Source organism: Meriones unguiculatus, chromosome 7 (genome assembly GCF_030254825.1).
Source record: "Meriones unguiculatus strain TT.TT164.6M chromosome 7, Bangor_MerUng_6.1, whole genome shotgun sequence".
In the NCBI taxonomy this organism is placed as follows: Eukaryota; Metazoa; Chordata; class Mammalia; order Rodentia; family Muridae; genus Meriones; species Meriones unguiculatus.
Window position 1 is genome coordinate 12,759,140 of NC_083355.1, and position 16,219 is coordinate 12,775,358.

Genomic DNA, 16,219 nt, shown 5'->3' on the forward strand with positions numbered 1-16,219 from the left:
AAATTCCTTAAGCTAGGCATGGTAGTATGGCATAAAAGCAGGGCAGAAAGATGGTAAAATTTGCACATAAAAGAAACAAGATTAAGCTAGGCAGTGGAGACACACCCCTTTAATCCTAGCATTCAGGAGGCAAAGCAGGCAGATCTCTGTGAGTTCAAGGCCAGCTTGGTCTACAAAGGGAGATCCAGGACAGCCAAGGATACACAGAGAAACACTGTCTTGAACCCCTTTCACCAAAATAAACAAACAAAACAGAAAACACAAAAACCCCACACAAACAAACAAAAACAAACCAACAACAAAACAAACAAAAATAATGAAAAGATTGGAAACCCCTCTCCACCAAGGCTGATGTGTAACTGAGCAAGTGCAGATAGAGCTGGAACATCATACAAATGACCCGGGGGAGGGGGGAGAAGACAGGCACACAGTGGCCAGTAAGCTGGGGGACAGTGGACGCTAACTTCCTGTTGTTTTGCACCACCTCCTATGTGACGTTTTCTCAGGGCAGTTCTGGGAAAATCTATACAGTATTCATTCATGTGCCATCATCGTCATCCTCCCAAAGGCAAATGCTGAGTTGCTTCCAAGTTTTCAGGAAAATTAACAATGCCAGGAGGAACATCTCTCTCTGTTCATTCTTCTGGGGCGTCCCAGGACAGAAACAAAAAAGAGGAATCGCTGCTTTACAAAAATCCTGCCTGTATTAATCAACTGCCTCTTCGGAAGCCTATACTAATGGACGTTCTACCAATGATTGGTGTGAGGGGTAATCCTTATCCTACATCCTAGCACTGTCACTAGCACATTGATAGTGTGCTAGCATCCGCTGTAGCAGCCGAGCACCCGTGGTTAGGCATGTCCCTCTGTTAAGGGCTCAGGAATACCTGCACACTGACCACTGGGACACCAGACTCCGGTTGATGAAAGGTTATCGAATGCTGAACAAAGGTCAGGACCATAATCTGGACTCAGGAGCCAGACTACGATGCTGGTCCACTCTTAAAGCAGGTTTTTTTTTTTTTTTTTTGATACAAAAACAAAACAAAACAAAACATAACCATGTAACAAAACTGTAACCAGGTGTGGGAAACAAGCTGCAACTAAGTAACAACCAGGCAACAAAAACACAGCCAGGCACCCAGGTGTAGGAAACAACATTACATCACTTTGGCTAGCTAGACAAAGCGTTTCTAACTGACCTTTGATTTGATTGGTTCTGCAGTTGGGGGACTTCACAGTGTCCAGGTAACAAAGTATACAAAGTTTGAGAAGTGAAACCACAGAGACATAATCAAACCCGAGACTTGGAGGCAAAATGGCTTCTGATTATGCTAAAGGCTACAGCAGGTGTTAACATAGGAGCCATGGTTATGCTAAGAACTAAGGTGGGTCTCAACAGAGGGGCTACAGAATTTAAGCTCTGTCAATTCCTAGCCTTAGGAAGGCCTGTAAGGAGAAGATGACCAGAGAGATTTCTGACCATCCTGTGGACCCTGCATTTGTTTTGTTTTTGTCATGGTGATAAAATACTCTGACAAAAACAAAACAAAACAAAAACAAAAACAAAACAAAACAAAACAAAAAACCAAAGACAAAACAAAGCAAAAAAACTTAGAGAGGAAAGGGTTTATTTTGGCTTTTGGTTCTAGTGAGAGTTCATCATGGCCACAGGCAGGTAAGGTATGGCAGAAACAGGAAGCTGGCTGATTACCTTTCCCTCTTTCACAGGGAAACAGAGTGAACTGGGGCCAGGCTGTAACACCTCAGAGACCATCCCTAGTGACATACTTTGCCCGGAAAGGCTCTACCTCCTCAGCTTACATAACCTTCTTAACACAGCACCACCAGCCAGGGATTGGGTCTTTAAACATACGAGTCTGAGGGGGACATTTTACACTCAAACCACAATGGCCTCTCAGCCCACAGAGGTGACCCAGCCTGTGTGTCACTGTCATCACCGGTCCCAGTGTCAAACCCCACAGTCAGACAACTGACTGTGAAGCCATCAGTTACTTTGTCTATATCCTAGAGAGAGCATGGAGTCTTTGAGATTGGAGAGTAGGAAAACCTCATGGACCAAGAGGAACCTGTCTTTGAGGAGAGGGAGGTGGGATCTCCATCAGTTGCCTTATTGGGGTTCTGCCTCTGAGGCTGCTGGTGCCCCTGTAACTCCGCTAGTAACTGTGTGTCTCTGGGGTCCCCCCTCTATCCAGTCAGGCCTCAGATGTCAGCCACAAGGCGAGCTGGCCTGCCCTCAGAAAACACCTCAGATGGCTGGTGCCCACCCTGTCCCTTCTTGTGGGGAGTCCCACCTGGAGAGGCTGGCTCTGGGGCTGCTGATAGAGAAGAGACTGGTTGTGCTGGTGACTGCTTAAAATTCACGTTGCCATAGCAGCATGGCATTAGGCCATGGTAAGCCTGCCGTACAAAGCTTTGATCTCAGGAAAGGCAGGGTTTCTTTTGCTCTTTGGCTGGTTCTGAGGGGACACTGCCTTGGGACCAAGCTTCGCCTTTGTTCCAGGGCCTGAGGATCTTTCTTGAAGCAGAAAGCTGAGGACCGGCGGACAGAGGAGATGCTCAGAAGTTGTCTCAGCCCTGAGATTCTAGTCTGAAGGAGTCAGCTCAGAACCCTTGAGGGCGCATCAACAGGGTTGAGGAAAAAGGGGTCAGACGGCTCTGTAATGAGGGCATGTGTGCACACAGGCTGATGAGAGACAAGCCCAGATGGGGCGCCTGTGTAGGCTGTGAGGAGCAGAGCTAAGGAAGGGAGAGGTTTCTAAAGACACGTGGGTTAGTTAGCTCAGCACGTCTCAGCATCAGGGGCTCATCCCCCCCCCCCGTGGGGAGGTGGCTCGATTATAAACTTCGCAGGCCTGGCGCCGAGGCTGAAGCCCCGTGTGGTAGCATCTGTAATACACACTCTGGGGAGACAGAGGCAGCATGACTCTGCAGCCTGCTGGCCAGCCTGTCCAGAAGAATCAGTGGATTTGACGTTGAGTGAGAGAGGTGAAGAGCTACTGGGGAGACTGAGGAAGATAACCAGTGTCAGCCTCTGCTCTCCACATGAATGAACATGTGCATGTACAATGTCACACACAGACACACACGCATACCTACACACATACACAAAACTGACACACATGCACACACATATGGACAAACATACATACATACATACACACATATGCACGCAGAGAAACAGACACAGACCTCTCCCCCCCCCCCGATTTATCATTCTATCCAATCCCCATTGGTTAAGGATACACTGTATGAGCAGCAGTGAGGATGCAAGTGTCTCTCATGACTCCAACCCCAACCCTACAGGATTTTCCCATTAACGGGGAGAACTAAAGTGTATTCTAGAATCATACAATACAGAATGCGATCCCTTGCTGGAAAAAAAAAGCAACTCAGAGTGGGGAACCAATGCCCTGGTGTGCCTGGGGTCTTCACAGGAAAAGCTGGGTTGAAACAAAAATGACGTTTTTGTTTCAAGAGAGTGAGGTTATTCTGGTTATTTAGGACAAGGAAGTGTGGTGTGGTTGTGCACCACAGGGACAGTAGGAGCGAATGCAGTCGCTGAAGTGATCTCAGGACAGCTGAAGAGGCAGGACTGGGTTTGACAGGTGCCAAGGAGCCACAGGGGGCTTCTGAGCCAGACAGTGGACGGCTGGAGCCATGCTTTAGAAGAATGAAGCAGGTGCAGAACAAGAAATGGCCTGAGATGTGAAAAGATGGTAAACTTGAAACCTCCACAGAGCTGAAGATGGAAGGGACTGGGGTGGCAGGGCTACCCTGGGCTTGGAAAGGAAAGAGGTTAGGTGAACAGGAGGCACTTCATGGGCTCTGTGAACAGGGCTCACAGGAAAGGGAGTAAAGGCAGTAGGAGAGGAGACTGAGTGTGGGGTTGCACCTCTAAGGAATCAAGAAAATAATGAGAAAGAAGACAGAGGTATGATTGTGACCCTGTGCTGGCAAATGCTAAACTGGCCTCCGGGAAGGAAGATAAGGCTGGAGATTGAACTTTGAGGGACATTAAAGGACATGAGGAATAGAAGGGCGTCATTGGAAGGTGATGAGGAGCTGGTAATGGGAAAGAGAAGACACACAGAAGTCAGATTGTGAAAAAAGCTGCTGGGGAAGGGCATGGTGAAGAAGACAGGAGATGACCAGTAGGAGTTCCTAAAGATTCTTTCAAAACTCACCCACCCACTTGTTGCATGACACGTCATCTTCGTTTTCAGATTCCAGAACACCGAGTACTAACTTGAAGGAAACACTGGAGGGGATCTGGGAGAAAGAGAGGAGGGGCATACATTATGAGTCTGGGAAGGCGTCTCCCAGAAGACCCATTTGAGGACCCCAGGAGAGGGAAGCTGTTGAGAACTCTCTTATGGAAAAGCCATGCAAGCTGGCCTGTGGGGCTGCTGTCCTCCCTCTGGCTGGCATGTGGAGACTGGACTGTGAAGACAGAGTGGAAGTGGGGATCAAACTAAGAGGCTGCCAGATGGCAGAGTGAGAAACGATGGTGTGTTAGAACTGAGAGGTGGCAGGAGAGTGAGCACAGGTGTGTGTGTGTACCCATGGGTATGGGGGACAGAGGACAACATCAGGTGCAGATCCTCTGTCGTCCCTCACCTTGTCTTTAAGACAGGCTCTCTCATTGGCCTGAAGTTTGCCAAATTGTCTAGGCTGGCTGCCTAGGCTCCCCAAGGATCTCCCTGTCTCCGTCTCTCCAGGATCAGGACTGCAAGCGTGCACGGCCACACTGAACTTTTCACACAGGTTATGGGGTATTGAACTCAAGTTGTGATGCTTATGTAGCAGTCAGTTGACCAAGTGAGCTAGCACCCCATCTCTTTGTTTCGATGTTAAACCCGAAAGTATCCCTTCGTGAGCTGGATATGGGATATGAGCACAAGGAAGGCTGAAGAGAAATCGTGCCATTTGGGGAAGGAGCAGAGAAACAAGCAGAGAAACACTTGAGGACTTGACCCTCTGTGGCTGCTGGGAGCTGGTCAGAAAGAGCAATTACTGAGAGGAGCAGGAGTTTCCTGTTACATGTAGGTCAATAGCACATACTCAGTAGGGAAGTGACTATCAGTCCAGGGCTTGGGGGAGTGCTTTAAATCTGAGTTAGAAATCTGGGGGTTTCCCACCTGTGGACAGGATCAACGTGAGCGTTGATTGGATAAAGGGTCTCCAAGGTTGTCCTGAGACACTGTGTAGAGGCCAGGGAGCATAAGCAAAGAATATTGGGAAGGAACAGTAAGGGACGAGGAGGAGGGCCGCAAGAACAGAGTGTTGGAAGCTCATGAAGGAAACGTTTCACAGAAGAGAGAGTGGTGGCTGTGTTCAATGCTCCTTTTAAATTTTTTTTTTTTTTTCATTTTTTTAAGGCCAGGTATCATGTGTCCCAGGCTGGCCTTCAACTCACTATGTAAGCACTGACTTGGAACTTGTGATCCTCTGACATCCTCTGTGCTGGGATCATGGGTGGGCCACCACCGCAACGGGCACTTAGGGACAGAATCCAGGCCTTTCCGCATTCTGGGTAGGTGGTCTACCAACTGAGCTATGCCCGTAGGCCTGTCCAATGCTTTTGATGGGTCAAATAAGGTGTGAGCCAATTCACCAATTCATGGCCTTGGTGATGTAGAGAGCATTGATAAGGACAGTTTCAGTAGAATGAGGAGCATTCAATGGTCCAGTGGACTTTTCCATTCAAGAGCGGGAGAGGGGAATAGAAGACAGTGCATCAAGAAAACTTTCGTGAAGCTCTGAGAAGAAAAAATGAGACCATTGCTTATGGGAGCTGGAAGGGGTTTCAAGGTGGGAGCTTGCTTCTAATGTGGTGGGAAAGAGCCAACAGTAAGGTGTGAGAAGAAGGTATAGAAGAGAAAAAAGGAGCCGGTAATGTTGTCCCTTAGTGTGTGAAAGGGGATGAGACCTGTTTCATAAGCGGGGAGTGGGCTTCTCTGGAGCACAGAGAGATGGCTTTCAGTGAGAAGCGAGGGGCAGGCGTCTCTGCAGAGAGCCAGGAGCTGCCGGAGCTGCAGCTCTCTTCTGGTGGCTTCTGTCTCCTCCGAGGAGACGTGAAGGAAGGGTGGCTGATGACAGGGGCACAGAGGAGAGCAGGAGCCAGAGCGAACGAGGTGAGGGTGAGGGCTGCTTTCGGGCACCTGGGATTCACCTGTGGTTGGGAAACGGGGGTTTCTTTATATTCTGTGGGGTGACACTGCTATGTCACACATTTTCATAGGCAGATGTTCTGGCCGGATTACAGCAAACCCTGCTCATCAGCAGAGCATACATTCTACAGTAAACCCCACTCATCAGCAGAGCATACACATTCTGAGATCACCAGTAGATAGTGGATATCTTGAGCAGCACCCCCGACATCCCCTCCCCCCAGCACGCTGTTTTATTCTGTACACGTTATATACACTTAGAATGAAACCATTTCAACGAATGGTTTCTCTTAAGCACGTACAAAAGAGCATCACTGTGCTTTCAGGTCGGGGTCGTTATAAAAGTAAAGTCAGAGATTTAATTTAATGAGGTGCCCCAGGAAAACCAAGACACTGGATTTGGTTACCAAGATGGCTTCTAAGGAACTGACAGGTAGTGTTCTAGTCGTGTTACCAGTCGCTGTGATAAAATTCCCTCCCAGAAGCATTGTGAGGGTTGGGGTGGGGACAAAAGAGTTTATTTGAGCTCACAGTTCTAGGCCACAGTCCCTCATGGCAGGGACAAGGCGGAAGGAACACAGAGCAGCTTGTCACATCCAAGTCAAGAGGGGACAGAGTTTGTCGGCTGCCACCTACGGTAAGAAATCACACAACAACAGTGGTGTTTTATGTATGTCCCCCTGGTGTGCCTCAGAGTCTTGGTAGACCCTCCCCTGCTCTGTGCCAGGATGCCTGAGGGTAACATCTGGCCACGTGTGCATGCTTGGCGTTTTCAACATCTAGTGCTGGGGCCTCGTGCCTAGACTAGATCCTACTCGACACAGGATGGCGTTTGAGGAGTAATACTTCCACTTTCTCACCTTCAATGGGACAATTATAACCCAAAGAGACTCAGGAAGGGCTGCTGGGACTCATTTCTAGCGCCCCTGGTCACTGAGGGGGCAATGGTGCCCACTTTGCTGGCTTCCTCACTTCCTGCCTCATCTCCTCCAGTCCCTCGCCATGCTTTAGTTCTTTCTGGGGCCATTCCCCACCCATGAAAGGACAGGGATAAGGTAAGATTAGTGATCCAAAATGAAAGCATCCAGAAGCCATGCTTAGCTCAGAGCGGCAAACTCTCTCTGGAAAACATTCAGGAAAACCACTGGACCTGATGAACATGCCCAGAACTTCCCTCCTTGTCAGCATTCCCTAGACAATACGGAGGGCGACCCTTAGGAGCTGTTTAGGTTGTGTTAGGTATTAGAAGTAGCGGAGATGTGTGAGCCAGAGGTGTGGGTGAAAACGGTGTTTTCCAGACATAACAGGGCAGATGAACTCATCGCGACTGTGATAACGTGGGCAAGACCCGAACAAGCTCAAGACAGATAAAATCGCAGCGTGGAGGAAGGGGCGGGACGGGGGAGATAATAAAATCCCACCCCTAGCCAAGAAGCTGTTCACAATTGATGCCTGCGCCTGCTGGCAGAGGGGGCAAACAACAACAACAACAAATCGGTTTCCTTCAATGGAGAGCTAGTGGGCATATCCACCACCCGCCAGGGCAGGACAAACGGTCAGGAGGAGGCAGGCGACACAAATTGGACCCCGTGGATCTTTCGAGGCGGGGGTGGGGAATGAATGGGAGTGGGTAGAGGAGGTGCAAGAGGATCGGGGAGGAGCTGGGGAGGGACAGAAATACGATCAAAGTATATTGTATGAGATCTACAAAGAATAATAAAATTGCTTTTTAAAAGCCACCCTAGAGCTGGGGTTGGCTTACTTGAGGTTAGACTCTATGCGAGCACTGTGCTATTTCATTTGAGGCGCAGGGCTCAGGACTAATTAAAAAACATCTGGAATCATATTAAATGTACATGGGACCTGAACGTTCATAGATTTTCATATCTCAGGGGGTCCTAGGACCAATTCCCTGTAGCTGTTGAGGGATGAGTGAGATCAAATGCACTCTGACCTCTCTTTCCTCTCCTTTCCCCTTTTCTTCCCTCCTCTTCCTGTCTTCCCTTCCCTAAAATAGCCTCCTAGTGTGTTTTGATGATTCACTCTTGGATGTTAGTCTGTACTTTAAAGATCACATGCCAGAAGGTACCGTTTTCAGGGTTGCATGGACAATCTGAGGTTGGAGCCGTTCACGGGAAGGCAGAGAGCTACTAAGGGCAGCCAGAAGGGCTCCGGGTGGCGCGTGGGCGCCTCTGCTTCATTGAGTATCAAACTGACACTTCTTGTCAAGAGGCTGCTTCATTGGTCTCTGCTGACCATTTTGGCACGAAGCCCAATGGAAACAATGGTGCCCTTTTCTCTGAAGAGTCCTTTGGGTCATCTCAGAGAAGACCAGGGCAGGGAATTGAGGGTGGAGAGAGCAATTAGGAAGGAGGGGGAGGAGGAGGAGGTGTGGATTTTCAAAGGTCAGCTGCAGTATGATTAGCAATTGCCTGGAGATTTATTCCAAGTGCCTTTCCTGACTAGAAAAACAACAATAAAAGGGGGAAAAAAAACCCACCCAAGCCCACAAGTGGGGTAGAAGTTGAAGAACACTTTAATTCATAAGGAAAAGGGCTTGAATAATTGATGCTGCCGCCCTGCCAAAGATAATTTCAGCCCGCTGCCTCTATCTCACAAAGACATTTAGCATTGATTGAGATCAAAGTATCAGGAACCCCTGCTGCTAGGCTGAAAGGCAAAACTCGCAGCGGCCTTTCTCTGCTCTGATAATGTCGTCTTTATGTAGTTAATAAACTGCACACTTCAGTCAAACTATATCATTACAGAAGACTTAGGGAGCTAATAATTTAAAAGCAAAGAATTGCCTCTGTTCCTCACTTTGAACTAAACAACATTCTGTTGAATGAGGGGACATCAAAGTCTGTCACTATTACCAGTGTGGCTCTAGCAGAAGGCCCCACAGAGTGGGTACTTCAGTCATCAAGGGGAAGAGAAAGAGAAAGAAAGGAAGAGATTAAAGACATTGGCTTATCCACCCAAAGGCAGTACCAGGTGTTTTGATTATTATTATTTGCACTGGGCGAGCATCAGGTGGCTTTTGCATCAATGCACGTCCTTGTCCAGCTGATGTCTGCCAACCAGGTCAGACAGTTCACTTTTCACCTTGGCCCTGCTCTGAACTTTGTCCTGATGGTATCTCTGTTTGCCTTTAGCCTGCCAGCCCTGCAAGGCACCCTGGCTTCTTTGGGTTCCCTTTAGGCGACTTGCTTGGCCTCTCCCTGTGCGGGGTCACGGAACATCACATTCTCAACTCTGAGCGTGGGCTTGCTGTTGTCATGAAGTGATTCACAGGCTCTTGCTTCGCTGGATGAGGGAATCCGCTGTCTATACGTTTGAGGGTATGTTAAACAGGAAGTTATGGGATGTCCAACCGAGCTTCGATAGCATCTCACCCTCTTGCTGCTGTGCTGTGCTGCTTGACACGGAGAGACATTGTTTTAACCTCACACATTTCCCCAGGAAGTACTCTGAGGGTGGGGTTCACTCAGAGCAAGGATTCTCCTGCGAATGGTTTAAGAGAAACTCTGGGCAAGAAACCTGAAGGCAGCAGGCTGGTAAAAAGAGGCCTCCGCTGATGTCAGGTCTTTGATATGGGAAGGGCAGTGACATTTCAGACATGACCCACCTGAGTGGTTCCTTAGGCCACTGACAGTTCTTCAGACAACAGCTGGGGCCTCTCAGAGCTTTTTGCAGTCCATGCTCCCAGTGGCTGGGAATGATGGTGCAGAGTGTGGCTCCGAGGGCAAAGACAATTACTTAGCAGACGACTAGGAATCTGCAAAGCATAAACCTGAAAGTTTTATAAAAGAACATGTTTTTATAAGTCGTTCTGTTGTCACCTGGGCATGGTGGCACATTCCTTTTGTAGAGGCAGAAGAATTCATTAAATCGATCAAAACTAGTCTCGGCTACCTGGTGAACTGAAGGCTAACCTGGGCTAACTTTGTCTCAGGAACAAAATGGAGGATATTCTGCTGTTTTTCTTCTCCACCTTTATTGTCTCCATCATCCTCGATTGGTCACGTCTTTTCTGAACACCTCACACATATAATCTCATTTTAGTTCTTTCAGACTGAAACGCAGTGATTTCCTGAACAACGTGAGCATGTCAGGCCTAGAGACGTTAACTGCTGTGTGGTTTATCGCCATTGAGGTTTGGGAGCAAGCTATTTCTCCAACACTGAGCACAGCAAAGTAAACAGCGCCTCCATTGAATGGCATGATGTGCAGTCGATAAAGATTCTGTGGGTCCACAACGCAATGCCGGATGGGAAAAAGACAGGCCTTTGAGTGTTATGGCTCAGTGGGTAAGGTGCTTCCTGAGCAACATGAGGACCGGGGTTTGGCTCCCGGGCACCCACATAATTGACAGGTGGCCGTGGCAGCGGCCCATAATACTGCTGCTTTGAAGGCAAGAGGCAGAGAATCCTTGGACCATCTAGCGGAGGTGGCCATTATGAGTGAGCTCTGGCTCAGCTGAGCCTGCCTCCAATGAATAAGGTGTAGAACCACAGAGGAAGACTCCTGATGTCAACACGGGGCCCCAAGATGCACCCACACATAGGTGTGGCTGTGCCCCACCCCCGCACCATGCAAATGCACACATTTACATATTCACACCCCACACCGACACGCTCGTTATAGGTGTGGATGGGAGTCCTGGGGCACCCCCTGAAGTACCCAGGTTCTTGTGTCTGAGTGTTATGCTCAGGAACATTGTCCACGCGCCTCGTGCTTGCAGAGGTCAGAAGAAGGTGTCATTTACCCTGGGATGATAGATGCAGATGGTTGGAAGCCACCTTGTAGGTGCTCAGAACCAAACCTCAGTCCTTCGGAAGAGCGGCAGGTGTTAGCTGCTGAGCCATCTCTTCAGCCTCTTCTGAGAGAAGGTCTCTCTTTTTACCCCGAGGCACGTCAGTTAGGCTGGTGTGGCTGCCCAGTGTCCTCCGTGGATCTTCCTTGTCTCCCTCTCGCTAGCACTGTGGTCACATGTGTGCACCACCTTGCTCAGGGTTCTACAAGGATCCTAGGGACTGGACTCAGATCGCCATGCTTGTGAGACAAGCACTTTATTAACTGATTGGTCTCTTGACTCTTGTTACTTTTATGCACATCCCATGTTCCCCCCCCCCAATAAAACATTAGTTTTAAAGTTTGGAAACAAAAGAAGCTAATTTAAAACCTTTCTCCCCCTCTTACTCCACCAACATTGACGGTGACAATGCTAACTCGTGTTTATTAAGGATTCCTCAGATGGGCTAGGCACTGCCATCACCGTGCCCTGTAGATAAGAAATTGGATGCTAGGAAAAGTCAAAGAACTGATCCAGGGAGGTGAGAGTCAGGAGGCATGAGATCAGGAGTCCTGTGGTCTTTCTGTTCCTTCCACCGTCTATCAGCAGAACTTTATCTGCTAACCCTGAGAGCAGCCAAAGCATCTGGGGAAGGGGACAGAGGCTGCAAATGAGCCATGGGTGCTGAGCAAAGCTGGCCCTGATGATAAATAGCAGAACGCGCACAGAGGGCCGGTCAGCGTGAGGCTGGAGGACACAGCTGTCTGCGTGGTGGGAATGACAGACAAGCCTGACGGGTGACATTGATGTCACAATGAAAGGACCGTCTTCTGAAAGAATGGGACTGTTATTAAAAGGCAGAGGCACATGAATCACAGCAGCATTGATCTGCTCAGTGTACTTTCTGAACAGGCAGTATTTTTGAAAGGTAACGTTTTCATTGAAGTTTGACATAAATAAAAAAAAAGGTGCATGGAGCAACGGGGGTACAGCTTGGTGGCTCCTTTGCAAAGAGAACTCTCTCATGTGAGGGGCTCTCAGCTCTAGAAGCAAGGCTCTGAACACCCAGAAATTCTCTTTGGGTCCACAGCCAGTGATGTTCCCCTTAGCAAAAGTAGCCATGACCCTGACATCTAACACTTTAGATTAGTTTTGTATGTTTTTGCGTGCTGTTTCATGTAGATGAGACATCTTAAATATTATCTAAATGGATCACAAGGCATCTTATTGAAATTTGTTCATAATATTTACATATAGTGTTGATTCATGCTCACTGAGTACAATATCTTTTTTCTATCCTTTATCTATCATCTAGCTATTATCTAGCATCTATCTATCATCTGTGTGTTATCTGCACACATTTAAACATATGTGGAGCAGAATTTAAGATTCTATTGAATGGATACACGTGATTGGCGAGTATAGAAAATAAAGTTTATGAATTCTGTTCTCCATCCTGCCTCCCCTTTTATGTTGCCTAGGGAACAGATCTGTATGTTTCTCTGAGGAATGGAATGCTCAGTTGTGGGGCACATGTATGTTCTACGTGAATCATTACCATCAAAAGGTTTTGCAAAAGTGATTGGACCAAGGTAGGAGTGTGTGGGTTTTTACTTGCCTTTTCTATTTTGGCCCCATGATGTTATTTTAAGGGATTTAAACACAGAAATGCCTTTTTCCTATGTTTGTTGGCCACACGGACATTCTCTTTTTATGAAGTCCTATTCAAGTCCTTTTGTAGACAGCACTATTTATTTATTTTGAGTCAGGGTCACACTGTATTCCTGGCTGACCTGGAACTCACAGCGTAGACGGCATGGCCTCAGACTCACAGAGATCCACTGCTTCTACCCCCTGAGTACCGGAATCAATGGCATGCGCCGCTATACCTGCTGATACTACTATTTGAGACAATGATTATTATCCTCCTTTGTAGATGGTAGAAATCTAGCTCTTTTTATTGATAGTTTTTTTCAGATGTTGGTCCAGCTGATTTTTCCCCCTGGCTCGAAAGTGTGTGTAGGGATCGGGGACATGGCTCAGTGGGTAAAAGTGATGCTTGTCAGCTCCAGCCTGACACAACCTGAGTTTGATTGCTGGGACTCACTCCACAACATTGTTCCTTGACTTCCATAGCATTGGTACTCCCATCTCTCTCATTTGGGGTGTGTGGGTCTTTTGCTTGCATGTCTGTCTGTCTGTCTGTGCACCACTTGCATGCACTGTCCTCGAAAGCCAGGAGAGGGTGTTGGAGACCCGGAAACTGGAATCCCAGGCACTGTGTGGGCGGCCACTTGAGTGCGGGGAATCAAATCTGGGTCCTTTGGCAGAGCCGGTGCTCTTCAGGCCTGAGCCGTCTCTCCAGCCCTCCTCCTGCCCCCCAATTAAAAAAATGCAGGTACCCACTTTTCACTAAGGTATAGTGCGACTACATTGACTTCCTCTTCGTTAGGATGCTAGCTACCCGCCTAAGCACGCGCCCGCTAGAGGTGGGCAGAATGAGAAGCATGGAGGATCCTTTCGAGTAGTAGATGCTGTCTTGTTTAAAGTTACTTTTTACTTATTCTTTGACAATTTCTTTCATGTATACTATGTGTCTCGAGTATACCATGCCCAATTCCTCCTCCCACTCCTTCTAGATGCCCCTAGCAAGCCTCCCGCCTTCATGCCTTCTCTTTTCTTCCTCCTCCTCCTCCTCCTCTTCTCTCTCTTATAACACACTGAATCCAATTAATTATGCCTGCATACACATGAGTGTAGGACTATCTACCATGATATGAAAAACCTACCAGGAATTATTCTTCTAAGAAAACCCAATTTAGTTTATTTTCCCTTCCTTGGTAGCCATGAACTGCCAATATCTCCTCAGGTAGAGGTCAGCCTCAAGAGCCCCTCCCCCAGCGTGCTAGAATGTTGATGGCCTGTTCTTATGCAGGTAACCACAGCTGCTCTTCCCCAGCCTCTGGCTTCCACATTCTTTCTGTTCCCTCTTCTAAGATGTTCTCTGTAAGCCAACAAAGAACCCTCCCTTCTATAAAGTCTCACTAAAAACTACACCAGAGTAACTAACAACAAAGTAACTAAAAGGTAACTAAAAGATCTCTGCTTCAGTTTCTGTCTGTACGCCCCCCCCCTCCCCCCCTTCCTATAAGTGTAAATAAACTCTTACCTGTCCAGGTTGCTTTTGGTCACAGCGTTTATGGCAGCAACAGAGAGCAAACTCTAACAGTCCACCTCTGTGTAAGACAGAGCCGGTAGCTCCCCTACAAGCCTGCATAGCAACCTTCTGGCACTATGGAAGCTAGCCAGCAGGGAGGAAGTTTCCAGGCCAGTTCCGGTTGGATTTCTCTATGTCCTGCAATCCAAATGGATGGCATCTTCAGCAACAGGGCCTGACGTCTAGTGATGGTGAGCAACTGAGCTTGCTGTTTGCTTACTCTAGTGTTGTGGCAGAGTCTGAGGTGAGGTAGCCTGACACTACTAGCCTTACTTTTATTTGTTTTATTTTATTTTATTTTATTATTCTATTCTATTCTATTCTATTCTATTCTATTCTATTCTATTCTATTCTATTCTATTTTTTTGATCCGGATATCTCTGAGTAGTCAGGATTTTTGTGGTTACAATTAATTTCTACGATTGCTTTTCTTTCCATGTCTATGAGCAATGCCATTGGAATTTTTGGCGGAGAGTGCACTGAATCCAGAGCTCAGTTTAGGTGTCAGTGTGGATATTGTAACAATATTAAGTTTCCCAGTCTGTCAACAGGGATTCTTTTTCCATTCATCTGTGTCAATTTTCAGTGCAAGGACTTTTTGCATTCCTTATAGACTGTGTGCGTGCATTTGAATCCAAAGCCACATGTATGCTAAGCAATGACCTTACCGCTAAGTTATTTGATTCTCAGTGTTCTTCAATCAAAGTATTCCTAAGTGTTTATGGCTTTTACGAAGGCAAACATATCCAAGGAGAAGAGCAGAGAGACGTATTAGGTGGCTGCAGGAGCCGGAAGGTCTGTTTGTGCCAATCCCCACTGTATTTTTTTCCTTCTGGATATAGCACCTTACCTTTTCCATCTTTAGACTTACTCCCCCTTCATTCTAAATCAGTTACCACTATTGATCTGATCTAACCAATCAGAATATTCCTTCCAATTTTCTCCTTGTAGTGATTGGTTCAGGAGTGGGCACCTGGCACAATCCAGACCTATAGGGTCAACTGTGAGACTTCAGCCATTGGGAAAGACATCTGTGCTTTTCACCGGGGTCATTGGCTGAGAGGACCAAAAGGCTCAGGGCTGTCTGCTGTGCAGCATCTTTTTAAGGCCATGTGTTTAACAAACCTCCTGAGAAGGCCAGACTGAGAGGAGAAACCTGTGGGATGGAGAGAGTGAGTTTTCTCCTCAACTTAAATTAAAAAAAAACAAGTGTAACTGATAAGAAAAAAAAATAAAATTAAATAAAAAAAAAAAGAAAGAAAAGTGCATTCTGTTTTACGGTGTGTGGGTGTTTTGCCTTCAGTTTTTCAGTGTAGCCCTTGCAGGTCTGGTGCTCAAGGAAGTCAGAATTCATAGGGCATTGGATCTCCTCGAACTGAAATTGCAGACAGTCATGGTCACTGTGTGGGTGCTGAGAATCAGACCCAAGGTCCTTGGCAGAGCAGGCAGAGCAGTCAGTGCCTTTAACTGATGAGTTGTCTCTCCAACTCCCAGAGAGTCTGTCTGTAATTATTTATTAGCATGCATTAATTGTGCATATTAGTCTGTTTTGGTGTGTCGGCGCTGTGCACTGGTCAAACTCAGCCTCTTCTTTTCGATCCACCCCTGAGAGTAAGCTTCTGACTGTGCCGTTCGTAGCCTCGATCTCAACTATCCGCCTGGGCTTTCGGTTTACGTATTCCAGTAAACTTATTCGGGCTTCACCAAGGCTGAATCAGTTTCCTATAACCCAAAGTGTTCCGCAGGCTGCCCACGCAAACATTAGCGTGAAGACGTTTAATCAGAAGTTGCAGCGGTCTCCTTGGAATTTTTTTCAAGGTTCTGAGTACATGAAATCCTCGAAGAAAGTGTGCATGCATTCCTCCTCTGAGTACGTGAAGTGAGTAAGGCTGGGCACTAAAGAAAGGGAGTCATGTTTAGAGAGACTTTAGATGAGGTATCCTGGGTTGGCTCTGCTTTGTTTCTGACAGTTACTTCTGCTCAGTTTTATCACCCAATCCTGTTGGTTCATGT

General features: G+C 47.4%; 1 long non-coding RNA gene across 1 annotated transcript in view; it reads left to right on the forward strand.

The window, feature by feature from the left end:
- The first annotated feature begins 14,284 nt into the window (after positions 1-14,284).
- LOC132655379 (uncharacterized) overlaps positions 14,285-16,219 on the forward strand; it is a 47,824-nt gene continuing 45,889 nt past the window's right edge. Inside the window, exon 1 of the long non-coding RNA XR_009593193.1 lies at positions 14,285-14,397. This is a non-coding gene — a long non-coding RNA (uncharacterized LOC132655379). The remainder of the gene's footprint in view (positions 14,398-16,219) is intronic.